General features: G+C 43.4%; 1 protein-coding gene across 4 annotated transcripts in view; it reads right to left on the bottom strand.

Moving 5' to 3' along the window:
• SRCIN1 (SRC kinase signaling inhibitor 1) overlaps nucleotides 1–14,267 on the bottom strand; it is a 335,991-nt gene that overhangs the window by 272,553 nt on the left and 49,171 nt on the right. For 3 of the 4 annotated variants that reach the window (XM_080979259.1, XM_080979261.1, XM_080979258.1), the window contains exons 4-5: nucleotides 1,204–1,338; nucleotides 157–356 (exon numbers count right to left, since the gene is read on the bottom strand). The gene's annotated coding sequence lies outside the window, so the exon portion shown is untranslated. Of the gene's footprint in view, nucleotides 1–156; nucleotides 357–1,203; nucleotides 1,339–3,893; nucleotides 4,173–14,267 lie in introns of those variants that run through there. The other variant, XM_080979262.1, reaches the window with a different exon arrangement.

Here is a 14,267-nt window from a genome sequence, read left to right on the forward strand (position 1 = left end):
CGGCTCCACGGCATTTTTCTCAAGGTAAGATATGGAAACACAGCACAGGTGCCTCTTGCCACCGCCACTCATTTTCACATGAATTATACCTCTCCCACCCTTTGCACCTCTTCACCGCTCCAAGCCATGCACTACTAAGCAAAACTGGTTACTCACCTCACGAAAGGGACAGTCAAGGTAACGCAGACTCCGCTTTGAAGTCCTGGTGAGTGAAAAACAGGCCTGGAAAACTGGGGTGCCTTTGTCTTCTTTTTCCCCTCCCGGCATTTGGTACCTGTAATTTTAGGAGCGCGTTGAGACAGGTACGTACGGCGTTTGCTCTTCTTGGGGCTTCCAAGGAGATCAGGTATCCACCTCTGGGAAAAGCACACAGCCAGAATGAATTAGAAAGAGGGGGGTAGGGAGGAGGCTGATTGGTGTGGGGAGGTCTTCCCTGGAGGAAGCTTCTCCATCACTAGAAAGCAGGTGTGTCTCTGGGTGGAGGTGCTTGAAACTCCCATTGCTTCTCTCCCCCCGCCCACCCTCCCTCACACAAACACACTTGTTTTAAGAACAAGCAAAGTGAAAAGGAAATAAATCAATGAATAATTGAAAAGATGACCATTGATCTTTTTACATCCTGGCTGTCTAGACCTGGCTGGCACACACAGAAAGAGAGCGAGCGAGAAAGAAAGACGGGCCCAGAGAAAGGGATTACTTCTAAAAGGTTTGTTCCAGGTCCTCAGCAAGGAAACGTTCGCAAAAAGGAGGCATATTTTAGACACCAATTCAATCAGCCTCCTCCATTCCATCAAGATCACATCCCTCTTCTAGCCGAGACTTCCCTGTTGGCACCAAGAAGGATATTCTCCCTTCTGGCTACAGGGGTGGGGTGTCTTAGGCCCAGGGGTCAAATGTGGCTCTCTAGGCTTCTGTTTTGGGCCTTTGGAACCCTAACTGACCAGGCCACACCCCTTACTTGCCCTGCTTCACAGCCCAAGTGTTTATGCCCAGCTGGAATTTGTCCCTGAACTCTGATCGTACTCCTCGGCTGCCTGGATAGATGATAAAGAGGGATGTGTGAATATGTGGCCATCTCCCCTGATCTCACTGCCCCCTCATTCTGCGCCACCCCAGCATACAACAGTGCTGTCACTGCTACTCCACACATTCCCTCACGTAAAACTGCTGCACGGTGCACTGCTCCCCATGTCATCACACTACCTCTGAGGATCAGAGCGCTGAGATCCATAAGGCCAGGGCTGCTGATGGTTTCTGAACCGAGGGATACATTCGGAAAGCAAAGAAAGAAACTCTTGAGGTCGGTACCAAATACTTATTTCACAGAGAAGTGGAGACCTAAAAAAAAAAATCAAAATCGATCACCCTTAACCACACAATAATAAAAGCAAACATAACAAAACAAAAACACCAACCCCTTTTAATTTTGTTTTTTGTTTTTATTTTTCCAGTAGGGTCCTGCACATCCCTTTGCTCTTCTGAAGGCTCAACAGAAATTAGGAAAAGAAAAGTATGCAAAACAAGCAAATACATGCAGATTTGCTCAATTTGCATGGTACATACAAGCTGCGAAACTTGATGGGAGGCTTCAGATTTGATATTTCTTTAGTTCAAAGTATACCCAAGATCTGACTGTAATGCAGAAAGAAAGGTGGGAAGGAAGATTCTGAAAACCTTCTGAGGTTTCTTCTGCATGAGTCAAGGCCCTTTGAAAAATCTGCAAAAGCTTCCAAAGAGTACAGGAGCTTTTGTTGCTTTGGCTAGATCCTTAGGCTAGAGTTATGGAAAGAGATGAGAAGAGAGTTATAAGTGGCTGTTTTTAATGGCTAGCCCTGCACAACCTGTAAGGGCTAGTTGCATGTTTGCACAGAAGACAAGGCAGATTAACACGCCTGTGTCCACAACACTGTTGTCAGGGTGCGATTACAGGGATGACAGTATAACCAAGGGACAGATGCGTGTGGGAAGCTTGTGTGGGAAGACTTTATAAATATATAGCCTCTTTTAAAAAAACATGAGTCACTCCGAACTTGCTTTTACCCGTTCCCAAAACATACAATTTCTACTTCTGCTGCTTCAGATAAGACACCTTTCATGCACCTTTTAACCCACCCATCCCCTGAATGGCATATATGTGGCTGGGCAAAGGAAGGTGAGCCTTATTCACAGACAGATCAAAACATTTTGCTGACCGGTGTGGCTGATCCACACAATCGTAGGGTGCTTCCAGCCAACCTCTTTATGGAACGTCCATCTGGATTGATATGCAAGGAGATTAGACAATGGCATCTGTTTAAGAAGTCATTGCTCTCTCACTTGTTTGCAGGGAGCTCAGACGACGCTGTGTCATTCTGCACTTTCTAGCACATTTTCCCATCATTTTTCTTCGTAGCAAAAAGTCCATTTTGGGGCGGGGGAAGGGGGAGAAGGCTTGTTGAGCAAGAGCTCCGAATCCACTATAACTGTGATACCTGAATCTGCCAGCATGCGACTGAATCTGACGCGCAGCGCAAATTAATAATGCAGAGTTTTAAAGAATAAAAGCTTTACTGAGTTAAAATAAACTTCATAAACAACATGGTTCCAAACAGTTTGACTGAGATTACATACAGACTCTGTTCATAGCTGAAGCAGACAGACTCTCACTGACATCTTTCAGAGAGCACAAAAGAGAAACTGGCTACTAGGTTTTTCAGTCAGAGTGACTCAACAGTTAGCAGTTAGGCCTGAATAACTTTAGTAGGCCCAAATGACTGTGCAGTCCCAGCACTTCCCAGCCTGCTTTGCTGCTTCTGCTCTCATGTGTCTTTGTCACATGACAGAATCCTACCCCAAAATAGCGACAGTCTGGAAGTGACCCCCGAAAATGGGGAGCGCCTCATGCTGCAGCGTGGTGGAAGCTAAGCAGGGATTTGATTGGTGTAATGGTGGGCTAGAAACCCATGTATTTATGGTGGTGTGATTACAACATCAGGAAAACACGTAGCACATTATTAATTTGAAATGCGACAATTTCACTTGCATACACACCACGGTCATGCTTCTCCCAATCATCCAGTCAATGAAACTATCACACCAGTAAACAACACTCCAAATCTCACAAGTAAATGCATCTACCCTCATCGCCCTGAAGACTGATTTCAGATACTGTTTTCTGACATGGCTCCCTTAACTGCTGCATGATAGGGAGGAATGCAAAAGGGAAATTGCTCTATTTCCTCTATACTGGGGAACCGCTATTTATGCTCAGTTCCTGCTTGTCACAGAGATAAGTCAGAGTCTCCTAGGAAAAGGACAGCAACCCTAATAGTGGGGTGTATTCTGTTTTGCTTCTCCAAAACAAAGGTCCCTATTTGCATTGGATGTGGCTGCTCTGCACATCTAAACTGGATTTCGAAGTGTCATAGGCTGCACACACACACACACACACACACAGAGAGAGAGAGAGGCGCAGTAGTTGGACAAAGACCTGGGAGACCTGGGTTCAAATCCCCATGAGGCTCACCTTGGGTCAGAACTACTTCTCAGCCTACCCTACCTCCCAGGGTTGTTGTGGGGGTTAAAGGGAGAAAGGGAGAACCATACATGCCAACTGGAGCTCCTTGGAGAAAAAGGGGAGATATAAACTAATAAAAATAAAGCGCATTATTTCCCCCAAAGAATCCTGGGCACTATAATTTACTGCTCACAAAGCTACAATTCTCAGTAACCGCAGTGCCCAGAACTCTTTGAAGGGAAGAATGCCCTTTTAAAGTGTTTTAAAGTTATAGTGTGCACACAGCCATACCTCTGAATTGCCACCCCCATATAGTTTTGTGAGGATGCTACGATTTGCTTCAAGCGGTAAAGAGATCCCAGCCCCTTACAGGGCTGCAAGTCCCAAGTTTACTTACTCTGGAGCTATTACAGCTAAGCAGGTCTGGACGCCTGTTTACATTTGCAGTGTACACAAGCCCGGGGAACAAATTGCCTTGAGCTCCCAGCGAGCCCTTTTGTTTTTGATGCAGACTTGAAATATCACTGCAGTGAACAGTGCTGGCTTTCACACATAGTTCCACAGGCTGAGCAAGGCGTTCTGAGAAACATGGTGTTGCTGCCAAAACCAGGATCCCTGGGTCAGGTAAGGTTCTCCACTTCCACAAGGTGTGATTAAATTGTCATCTGAGGCCATCACGCTGTGCTTTTCCCTACCAGCAGCAGCCAATGATGCATGGTGTTGGGAAAGACGCAGAGTGATGATGTCACAAGGGTACGTTTCACTACACGCTACAGAGGCTGAAAACTCAATAGGCCCTTTCAGATGCAGCAATCCTAGCTTGCTAAACTATCATTTTAACAAGCCAGAAATGACTGTAGGGCCCACACACTCTCCCCTGCCATCATCTCTTCCTTTCATGTTCCAGCTTCAGCATATGATTCTGGTCAGAGTTGCTTAAACTGCATTTTCCTGTTAATGTCTGAAATGGTGGCTTTATGTTGGTTTACCAAGCAAAGCTGTTTCCAAGCAGTTTTGTAACAAGCTGCAGGATTGGAAGAACTGGCTTTGGCTCCAATTCAGCTTCCTCGCCGGCTATCTCCCCCAGCCTCCCCACCTCTTTGCAGTGATATTTGTCCTTGACTTCCTCCAAAATATATATATATAGATGATGTGCCATCATTTGATCAAGGCAGGGGGAAATGGCACTCTATGTTTGTGAACAAAGGAGAGAGATGGGGAGAGAGTCAATTCAGTTTGCACCGAGAGGTGAACCTAAGTAATTTGCACTTCCGAAAACAATATGCGAACCAAACTCAGCCTTCTCCAAATTTTGCAATGCAGTTCTCCATCCAAGTGAATATGTACAAGATGTATTTCCTAGGTTAAAGTGCACACAAAAAATGCTTATACAGTGGTACTCGGGTTACAGACGCTTCAGGTTACAGACTCCGCTAACCCAGAAATAGTACCTCGGGTTAAGAACTTTGCTTCAGGATGAGAACAGAAATCGAGCTGTGACGGCACAGCAGCAGCAGGAGGCACCATTAGCTAAAGTGGTACCTCAGGTTAAGAACAGTTTCAGGTTAAGAACGGACCTCCAGAACGAATTAAGTTCTTAACCCGAGGTACCACTGTATTAATGAAAACAATGCACAAATATACATTGTTACATATACATAGGGGGGGAATGCATTGGAAAAATGTGTGTATTTTATTAGGAACAATTGCATACCAATGTTCGTACATTAGGAGAAATTGGCACTAAAATGCTGGTGAATATTCATATGGACTTTTTAAAAAAATCACAAACTGATATGGAAATACAAGAAAACTCAACTCAAGACTGGATAAATGAGAAACCGAGGGAAATCAAAATTGACAAAGATTTGCATATTCCTTGAGAAATAAATGGTGTCTGTATCAACGAAAGCTAACAGCATCAGCTGCTGCTAAGCCTACCACAGGGGCTATTATTCAGGAGGGTGCACCTGACGTTTGAAACAGTTGACAAAATCTTTATATGCAGGGGTGCACATTTCCCAACTTTTTATCCCCATAAGAGAAGATCAGGTGGGGCTGCCCCAGTTTGTTCTGTTTGCTAGTGAGGGGGGCTTTATCCACACTTAACTTTCCTCTGTGCTTTCAGGCACGGTCCAAACTTTAAAGCTTCCTGTCTGAGCGCTCTTCTTTTGCTCCGGAGCTTTCCCCGTGAAAATCTGTACTTTACCACCAAATCAGAGCAAACGGCAATCCGAAGAACACCCAAATTGCTATTCGTTGTGCTTCAGCTTTAAAGAGCGGATTTTTGCAGGGAGAGCTTGGGGACAGGAAAAAAGAGTGCTTGGACATCAAGCTTTAAAGCAAAGACCTGTGCCTGGAAAGAAGAGGGCAAAAGGTTACCGTGGATAAGCCCTGAGAACATCCATCTTCCTCGCAACCTGCAGAGAAATGGAGCAGGCTGCTCTGTTGTAAAACCCACGAGTAGGGAAGGCAACACCTTGGTGACAGGGGGCACAGTTTGGACACAGTAGATCCCAGGCTCAAACTCTGGCATCTCCAGTTAGAACGGGCCCTGGGTGGTGATGGGAAAGGCCTCTCTCGCACCCAGAGTCTGGAGAGCTGCTGCCGGTCCGAGCAGACAATACTGGCCTAAATGGCCAGCCGTGAGACCGCTTCCTATGCTCCTATGCTCCTAAACAGTTGAAGAGCAAGAAGCCATACTCTTGGACTTCCCTTAACCTCTCTCAGAGTGGAATCACACATTAAAAAGGGGGGAAAGGCTGCCTCCAAAAACAACAACTTGTCTGCATCAAGCTCACTCTCCATATATAACACCTACTTCTCAGCCCCAACCAACAACACCAAATGATGCGTAGAGGAAGCAGCAGGTAAATAAGCTGGGCATTATGGAGGAGGGAATGAAAGATACTACTGCCATTTCCTGCAGCAATGTGCAAGTCTTCTGTAATGAGCAGTGCTTCCTGTTTTAAACAAACATGGGGTGTGCAGTAACCAAAAGAAAAGAACGATTATATTACATTATTATTATTGTTAGTTTATACCTCACCTTTCAAAGACTTATAAAGCCCCTCCTCCTGGAAAGTGCCTCACAAGACGAAACATAAATTACACAATTATCAGTCCTGCGTTTCAGCACCAGTTTTTTAAAAATAAATAAATTACAATATTAATTAATTAAAATAGCCATACAACAAGAGAGTTAATGGATGTGGCATGAAGAACATAACTGGACTCCCCTAATCTTGAGAAACACACTTGAACAACAACGACAACAAAAACGTCTTTTACCAGCTCGCGCCCCAGCCTCACTGAGCCATGCACAATTACTTTACTCATCGCGACAGCGTATCTATTCTGGGATGGCAAGTGGCAGCGTCTGGCATTTGCAACTGCGGGAAAATGTTTCGGAGGATTGCTAACGCAGCCAAGATTTTGCCTGGGAATGTCTGCAAAATGTGCCATTACAGTCTGAGAAGTCTGGACATGCTGGCAATCAACCTGTGGCAAGCCAGTCATATAGACACCTGCTAAACACTCAATTTTGGCATGCCACCGTCAGCAGTGCTCTTTGAGCATTTGCTGACTATTGAGGAAAGGGCAAAGTTCAGTGGTCAAGTACAATACTGTTACACACCACCCAAATCTCTGAGCATGCTTACCCAGGACTTGTTATTTCCTTTTGGAAAATGAGGCACAATGGAGACTGCAGTGTCTTTATGATAGGTGGTTTGCTTATACATATATACAACCTGAACCTACAATGGAGGGGTTCACAGCATTAACATGCCATGTGGTTCTGGCTTCTCCCATAGCCACAACAGCCTTGGACTTAAGCAGACCCCAACCATTACTCTCAAATGTTTCTCTCTCTCCAGCCCGCTGTTTGCTAACTCCATTGCATAACTCCTAACTGCAATCCCTGAACTCTAACCTATAACACTGGCATCGAGAGTGCTCATCTGCAAGAGAGATTTGCCCTTTATCCTTTGTGATTTCCCCTTTATCTTTTGTGTTGTCTTAATGGCTCGCCTAGGCTATCACCTCAAAAGGAAATTAGACTGACTTAATTAGCTTTTAGGGGAGGTGGGTGGCGCTGTGGGTTAAACCACAGAGCCTAGGACTTGCCGATCAGAAGGTCGGTGGTTCGAATCCCCGCAACAGGGTGAGCTCCTGTTGCTCGGTCCCTGCTCCTGCCAACCTAGCAGTTCGAAAGCACGTCAAAATGCAAGTAGACAAATAGGTACCGCTCCAGCGGGAAGGTAAATGGGGTTTCCGTGCGCTGCTCTGGTTTGCCAGAAGTGGCTTAGTCATGCTGGCCACATGACACGGAAGCTGTACGCCGGCTCCCTCGGCCAATAAAGAGAGATGAGCGCCGCAAACCCCATAGTCGGTCACGACTGGACCTAATGGTCAGGGGGCCCTTTACCTTTTAATTAGCTTTTAGTACTTTTCAAGCCCCCTAAGATTAAAGAGGTGTTTGACACACAGCTTAAAACACATAGGTCCTGATTAGGTTCTAACGTGCGAATCTGACACAAAGTTTTAACACAGAGATTAAAATTCTAACACCACCTCAATCTGGAATTTAGGGTGTCTTGCACCCGCCAACTCATAAAAATACTTTGCTGCATTCACACTCCTGTTTACTGTGCACTCACTTCTGGGTTCTTAATCTGTGTTCACATGACATTATCCAAAATGCATACATATTCTGTACTTTGTTACAGGATGCTACGGTTTGATGTGTGGTTTCTCAAAGAAGCTTCATGCCAATTGGATTTATTCTTTTTCTTGGAGCAGTAGCAAGCCTTTTACCTTAAGAAGAAGAAAGGAGGGAGGCCCTTGACCACTTTAGCCTTTTCATGTTTATTAAAAGTAAGACCTGCCATTGAAAAGTCTACAATTTCTCTTCCCAATATTCATTTGATTATTTTTTGGGGGGGGTTGCATTTTCACCCCACTATAAAAAGATTAGCAAAATGATTCCACCCCGCTTTAACGCTGACTTGCGGTGATTCTCCAGGGTCCCAGGCAGAAGACTTTTTCCAGCCTTATCTGGGGACATCAGGAATCAAACCTGCAACCTTCTGCATTCAAAACATGTGCTCTGTAGCCAAGCCATGATCCCACCACCTTTACTGGTTATAAGAGTGTGTGCGCGCACGCACAAACACACACACTCTTGGTTTTTTAAAATGCCTGCAGCCATAACCAGGCAGCAGATTTTCAGAAAATTAATTATTTTAAATCAAAGCAGGCCCCAGCTTGGAAGAGTGCTTTCCTCCTCCTCTTAACACAGGAGGGATGGCATTTGCTGTGAAAGGTCTGGTTCAGTACCAAAAACAAAAGGAATAAAGCATGTGTGTTTTTTCCTATGGAACTACTGCTCAGCCGTAACAAAATTCATTCTAATGCAATTGATGAACTGACTGGTTTACAGCTCATGCTGCTAATCAGCTAAAGCTGCAATTCTGTGCACACGTACCTGGGTGTAGGTCAAAGGGGCTTGTTTTTGAGTAAACATGTATAAGACAGCACTGGACAATTCCTTGCACAGTTCTGTTTTCCTCTGGTGACTTATAGCCAGCTGTTGTGTGAACGGGTCCTTGCTGAGAACCGGAGTTAAACAAGCATTAAGGGTTTGTTAATCTCATGTGTCTGTTTGGGTACATGTGGCTCGGGCTACCAGTCCGCCATCGCCCATGGCCTCATTTCGAGCCTGGATTTGTTGGCCCACAGACATGAAACCTTGGCCCTCCGGGATATGATCAATTGACCCAACCGCTTGGCCCCTGGACCTCAGCAGAAGCTGCAATGACTGCTAAATAATGCATTTGTTGGCAGATGTTGGGAATCAGGACTATTGGGGAAGGCTGAAAGAGCTGCTTTGTTATGGTTTGTTGCTGTGCACTCTCTCCAAAGGTGGGAGTGGGTTGCTTTGTTGCTCATCCCTTTCCATCTGGAACGTGCAGAGAAACCAACAGTCCCTCTTTCAGCTTGTCCATAGCTAATTTCCACTGGGAACAAGTGAGCTGGAAAACTCACGTAGATGGAGCTGCATTGAAAGGATGCTGATTCTTTCTCTCCCTCTCCCTCCCCGGCTTTTTTGCCTCCTTTACCCACCACTCCGTTATTAGCCCTGTAGGCAAAAAGAAAATGAATTGAAGTGTGCTACCTCCTTACTCCATAGTCCCAGATACTGAGAAGGGAGGGAATAAGCGAAGCTGTGGGCCATTACAGGCAGCACGGTTCTTATGGAGGTCTCCATGACCTCAGCCGTAGCACGCAAGCCTCTGTCCCTATTGAGGGCAGGCTGTTCCCCAGTGAACACGGCATATTCAGAGGCATCTAAAGCTCCGAACAGATCTGGCGGCCGATCACAGAAACAGAGAGAAGCTATGGTGAAGGTGTTTCATGTGTGTGTGTGTGTGTGTGTGTGTGTGTGTGTGTGTAAGTGAGGACATTTCCCATTTTAAACATTCCTTTGAAGGGAGACGTTAAGAACTCTGCCTCGTGATGATCCTTGTAATCTCAGCCCCAGGTAGACAGTATAATGATTATATTGTAATTTAGCATAATTTGTAAGGCATCTTACAAATAAAATAGAATAAAATACAACTGTAGCCGTTAATTAAAAAGAACCCAGTAGACAAAAAAAATTATAGTAAAATACATTACCTAATGACGACCAAACTCATCAGAAGAAAATAATGTAAGAGTTTAGCTTTAAAAATCAGAATTGTATCAGGGGCACAGACACACACACACACACACACACACACACACACACACACATATCATACATCAAAATAGCATTCTTGCCATGCTGTGTATGGGTCTCTAAAACTTTGGCCTGTGCTTAAATGAAACTGCACACTATCTAGGTGTGGGTAAATGTGAGAAAACCTATGCCTCCAATCAATAGAAAGAACAGGAAATTCAGGGGAAATATTTGTTCATTTGGCCTATTTTTATCCCACCCTTCAGCACAAGTGCTCCCAGAGTGGCTAAGAAAGTGGCCAAGTTAGCCTTTGACAATATTTCCTGGAGTTTTATGAAGAAGAATTTATTGGGGATGGGGGTGGGTCAAGGTTTTGGAAATGGTATAGGTGCAATTTATTCAGAACAGAAGGCCAAATTAATTGTGAACAATGTAGTGACGGAAGAATTCAAGATTGAGAAAGGAACACGACAAGGTTGCCCAATCTCTCCATTGCTTTTTATATCGGTCTTGGAGGTTTTGTTAAATATGATTAGAAGGGACCAATTGGTAAAAGGTATACAAGTGGGAGCCAAACAGTACAAATTGAAAGCATTTGCTGATGATTTAGTATTGACTTTACAGGAGCCAGAATCCAGCACTAAAAGAGTATTAGAACTAATTCAAGAATTTGGTCAGGTAGCAGGTTTTAAGTTGAATAAGACGAAAACTAAGGTTTTAGAGAAGAATCTAACAGAGATTGAGAGAGATAAGTTTCAGAAGGAGACAGGACTGACACTAGCTAAGAAAGTGAAATATTTAGGGGTTAACATGACTGCTAAGAATGTGAATTTATTTAAGGATAACTATGAAAAATGTTGGACTGAAGTGAAAAAAGATTTAGAAATATGGTCAAATTTGAAGCTATCGTTGTTAGGCCGAATTGCTGTGATAAAAATGAATGTATTGCCAAGAATGCTGTTTTTGTTTCAAACATTGCAAATTTTGGACTGTTTCAAGAAGTGGCAGAGAGATATCTCCAGATTTGTCTGGCAGGGCAAGAAGCCTCGTATAAAATTTAAGATATTAACTGATGCTAAAGAAAGAGGTGGATTTGCCCTGCCAGACTTAAAACTTTACTATGAATCAGCCGCTTTTTGTTGGCTGAGAGAATGGATGCTTCTTGAAAACACGGATGTTTTGGATTTGGAAGGTTTCAATAATGTATTTGGTTGGCATGCATATTTGTGGTATGATAAGGTTAAAGCACACAAAGCATTCAAAAACCATATTGTAAGAAAAGCACTGTTTAATGTCTGGATAAGATATAAGGATTTGTTAGAAAATAAAACCCCAAGATGGTTGTCACCAATGGACGCAAAGGCTCAGAAAAAACTCAATATGGAGGCCAAATGGCCGAAGTATTGGGAAATTTTGAAACAAGAGGGTGACAGATTAAAACTGCAGAGCTTTGAAAAATTAAAAAACAGAGTACGAGATTGGCTCCATTATTATCAAATAATGGAGGCATATAATTTGAATAAAAAACTAGGCTTCCAGGTGGAAAAATCAAAGTTAGAAACAGAATTGTTAGACCCTAAAGTTAAGAATTTGTCAAGAATGTATAACTTGCTGTTGAAATGGAATACTCAAGATAAAATGGTGAAATCTGCTATGATTAAATGGGCACAAGATGTTGGACATAATATTATGATGGCCGACTGGGAACAGTTATGGACCACTGGTATGAAGTTTACTGCATGTAATGCCTTAAAAGAGAATTTAATGAAGATGATTTATAGGTGGTACATAACACCAGTCAAGCTTGCAAAAATCTACCATCTGCCCGATAACAAATGTTGGAAATGTAATGAAACTGAAGGTACATTCTTTCACCTTTGGTGGACATGCCCAAAGATTAAGGCATTCTGGGAGATGATCTATAACGAAATGAAAAAGGTATTTAAATATACCTTCCTGAAGAAACCAGAGGCCTTTCTCCTGGGCATGGTCGGCCAGTTGGTGCCAAAGAAGGATAGAACTTTCTTTATGTACGCTACAACAGCAGCAAGAATACTTATTGCAAAGCATTGGAAGACACAAGATCTACCCACCAGGGAAGAATGGCAGATGAAGCTGATGGACTACATGGAACTGGCGGAAATGACTGGCAGAATCCGAGACCAGGGAGAAGAGTCGGTGGAAGAAGACTGGAAAAAAATTCAAATTATACTTACAGAAACATTGTAAAATTAATGAGTGTTAGAAGGATGCTGGAATGAAGTTATATGGTTTTAGTAGAAATGCAACAAAGAATTAAGTAAAAGCTGATTGATAATGGGTTAAAATGAAAAAAATTAAGGTTAAATCGTTAAGATAAATTATAGAAAAAAAATTGAGAAAGATGGGAAGAATTTGCTGAAATAGTGACTTGAACTAGAATACAAAAAAAGGGAGGTGTGAGGAGGTCGATGAAACAAGTAAAGGAAAGGTAAAGACATGGAATATTGGATGTGTGTTTTAGGTTTTTTTTATTATTCTTTGTTTCTTTTTGGTGTATTGTTGTATTGCTTTTCTATGTTGTTGTTTTCTTTTTTATTGTTGTCTTTTTTCTTTTTTCTGTAATTTTTAAACTTTTAATAAATATCATTAAAAAAAAGAAAGTGGCTAAGTTACAATAACAATCATGAAATGAAAGATTAATAATAATAATAATAATAAATAGACCAATCACGTAAAAAAAACCCCAATGATGAACTAAAAGTTTTTAAAGGTTGAGGGAAATGTAAATATCTTCACTTGGCATTGAAAAGAGGCCAGAGATGATGGTACACAATCATCCATGGGGAGGGCAGACCCAAAAGCTTTCTTCCCAGTGGCCACCTGCCTGGATTCACCTGAAGTCTTTAAGTCTTCAAACCATTAAGGGTAAGCACCAGCACTTTGAACTGTGGTAGGAAGCAGCCAATAAAGCTGTTGATAAACCAGTAAGATATGTACACAAGAGCAGGCCCCAGTTAGCAGCTGCAGCAGTTTAGACTAAACCAGTGTTTCCCAGTCTTGGATCTCCAGCTATTTATGGACTACAGTTCCCATCATCCGTGACAACTGGTCTTCCTAGCTAGGGATGATGGGAGCTGTAGTCCCAAAACAGTTTGGGAAACCCTGGACTACGCTTTGCAGGCAGTCTCCAAAGGCAGCCCCACATACAGCAAGTAGCAGACTAGTCTAGTCTGGAGTTCACCAAAAAATGGATAAATGCATAGGAGCGGCTGCAGTTTGGGCATCCAATGGCAAAGCTAGATCAATGAAGATCCTGCCCCCCCAGATGGCGAATATCATCTTGTAGGAGGGCAACCCTGTCCAGGACAGATTGAGCATCACCTCTCCAGTCAGGCCAACCAACAAAAACAGTCTTCTCAGGATTGAGCTCCAGTTTATCGGCCCTCAACCAGTTCATTACTGACCCCAAGCAGGAATATTTATAACTGGCTTCAGATTTTTGAAATGAGCACATACAAATTCTAAGCATGTGCCGCTCTGAGGTGCAGGAGTGAGTTAGGGCGTGTTCTTGTGAAATACTGTACACTGTGGAACTTGGCTATGGAAGAGGGCACCGCATGACAGCATGCTGGATTAGATGAGCTTCAGCTACATCTTCCAAGAGTCTATAATTCCGAGGTTTGTTTTGTTTTCTTTCCCAGCCCCCTCCGCAATTAGAACCACCGAAATCCTCCCTTCTGCTCCTTGTTTTGTTGGCATTTCCCTGATGCTTCTCTCAGGGCTATTATCAAAAGCTCTCTTTTCCTTTTGGTGGATTTTGATGGACAGGCCCCAGGGAGCAGGTCGGAATGTGCCACGAATTTATCAGCTTCCCACCGATGGCCCGGCATGCTAGCGTTAAAGAGATGGCATTATCTTTTATCATACAGTGGCCAAGTTCCCTCCCCCCCCCCCCCCGCCTAGCATTGCGTGGGCAAAAGGATGGCTAATGCATAATGTATGGTGAGAGCTTAAAAGAGGGACAGAGGAGGAGGGTGGGAAATATGAAGTACGGATGCTTAATAT

Source organism: Podarcis pityusensis (genome assembly GCF_964106645.2).
Source record: "Podarcis pityusensis genome assembly, chromosome: 13".
NCBI classification, from domain to species: domain Eukaryota; kingdom Metazoa; phylum Chordata; class Lepidosauria; order Squamata; family Lacertidae; genus Podarcis; species Podarcis pityusensis.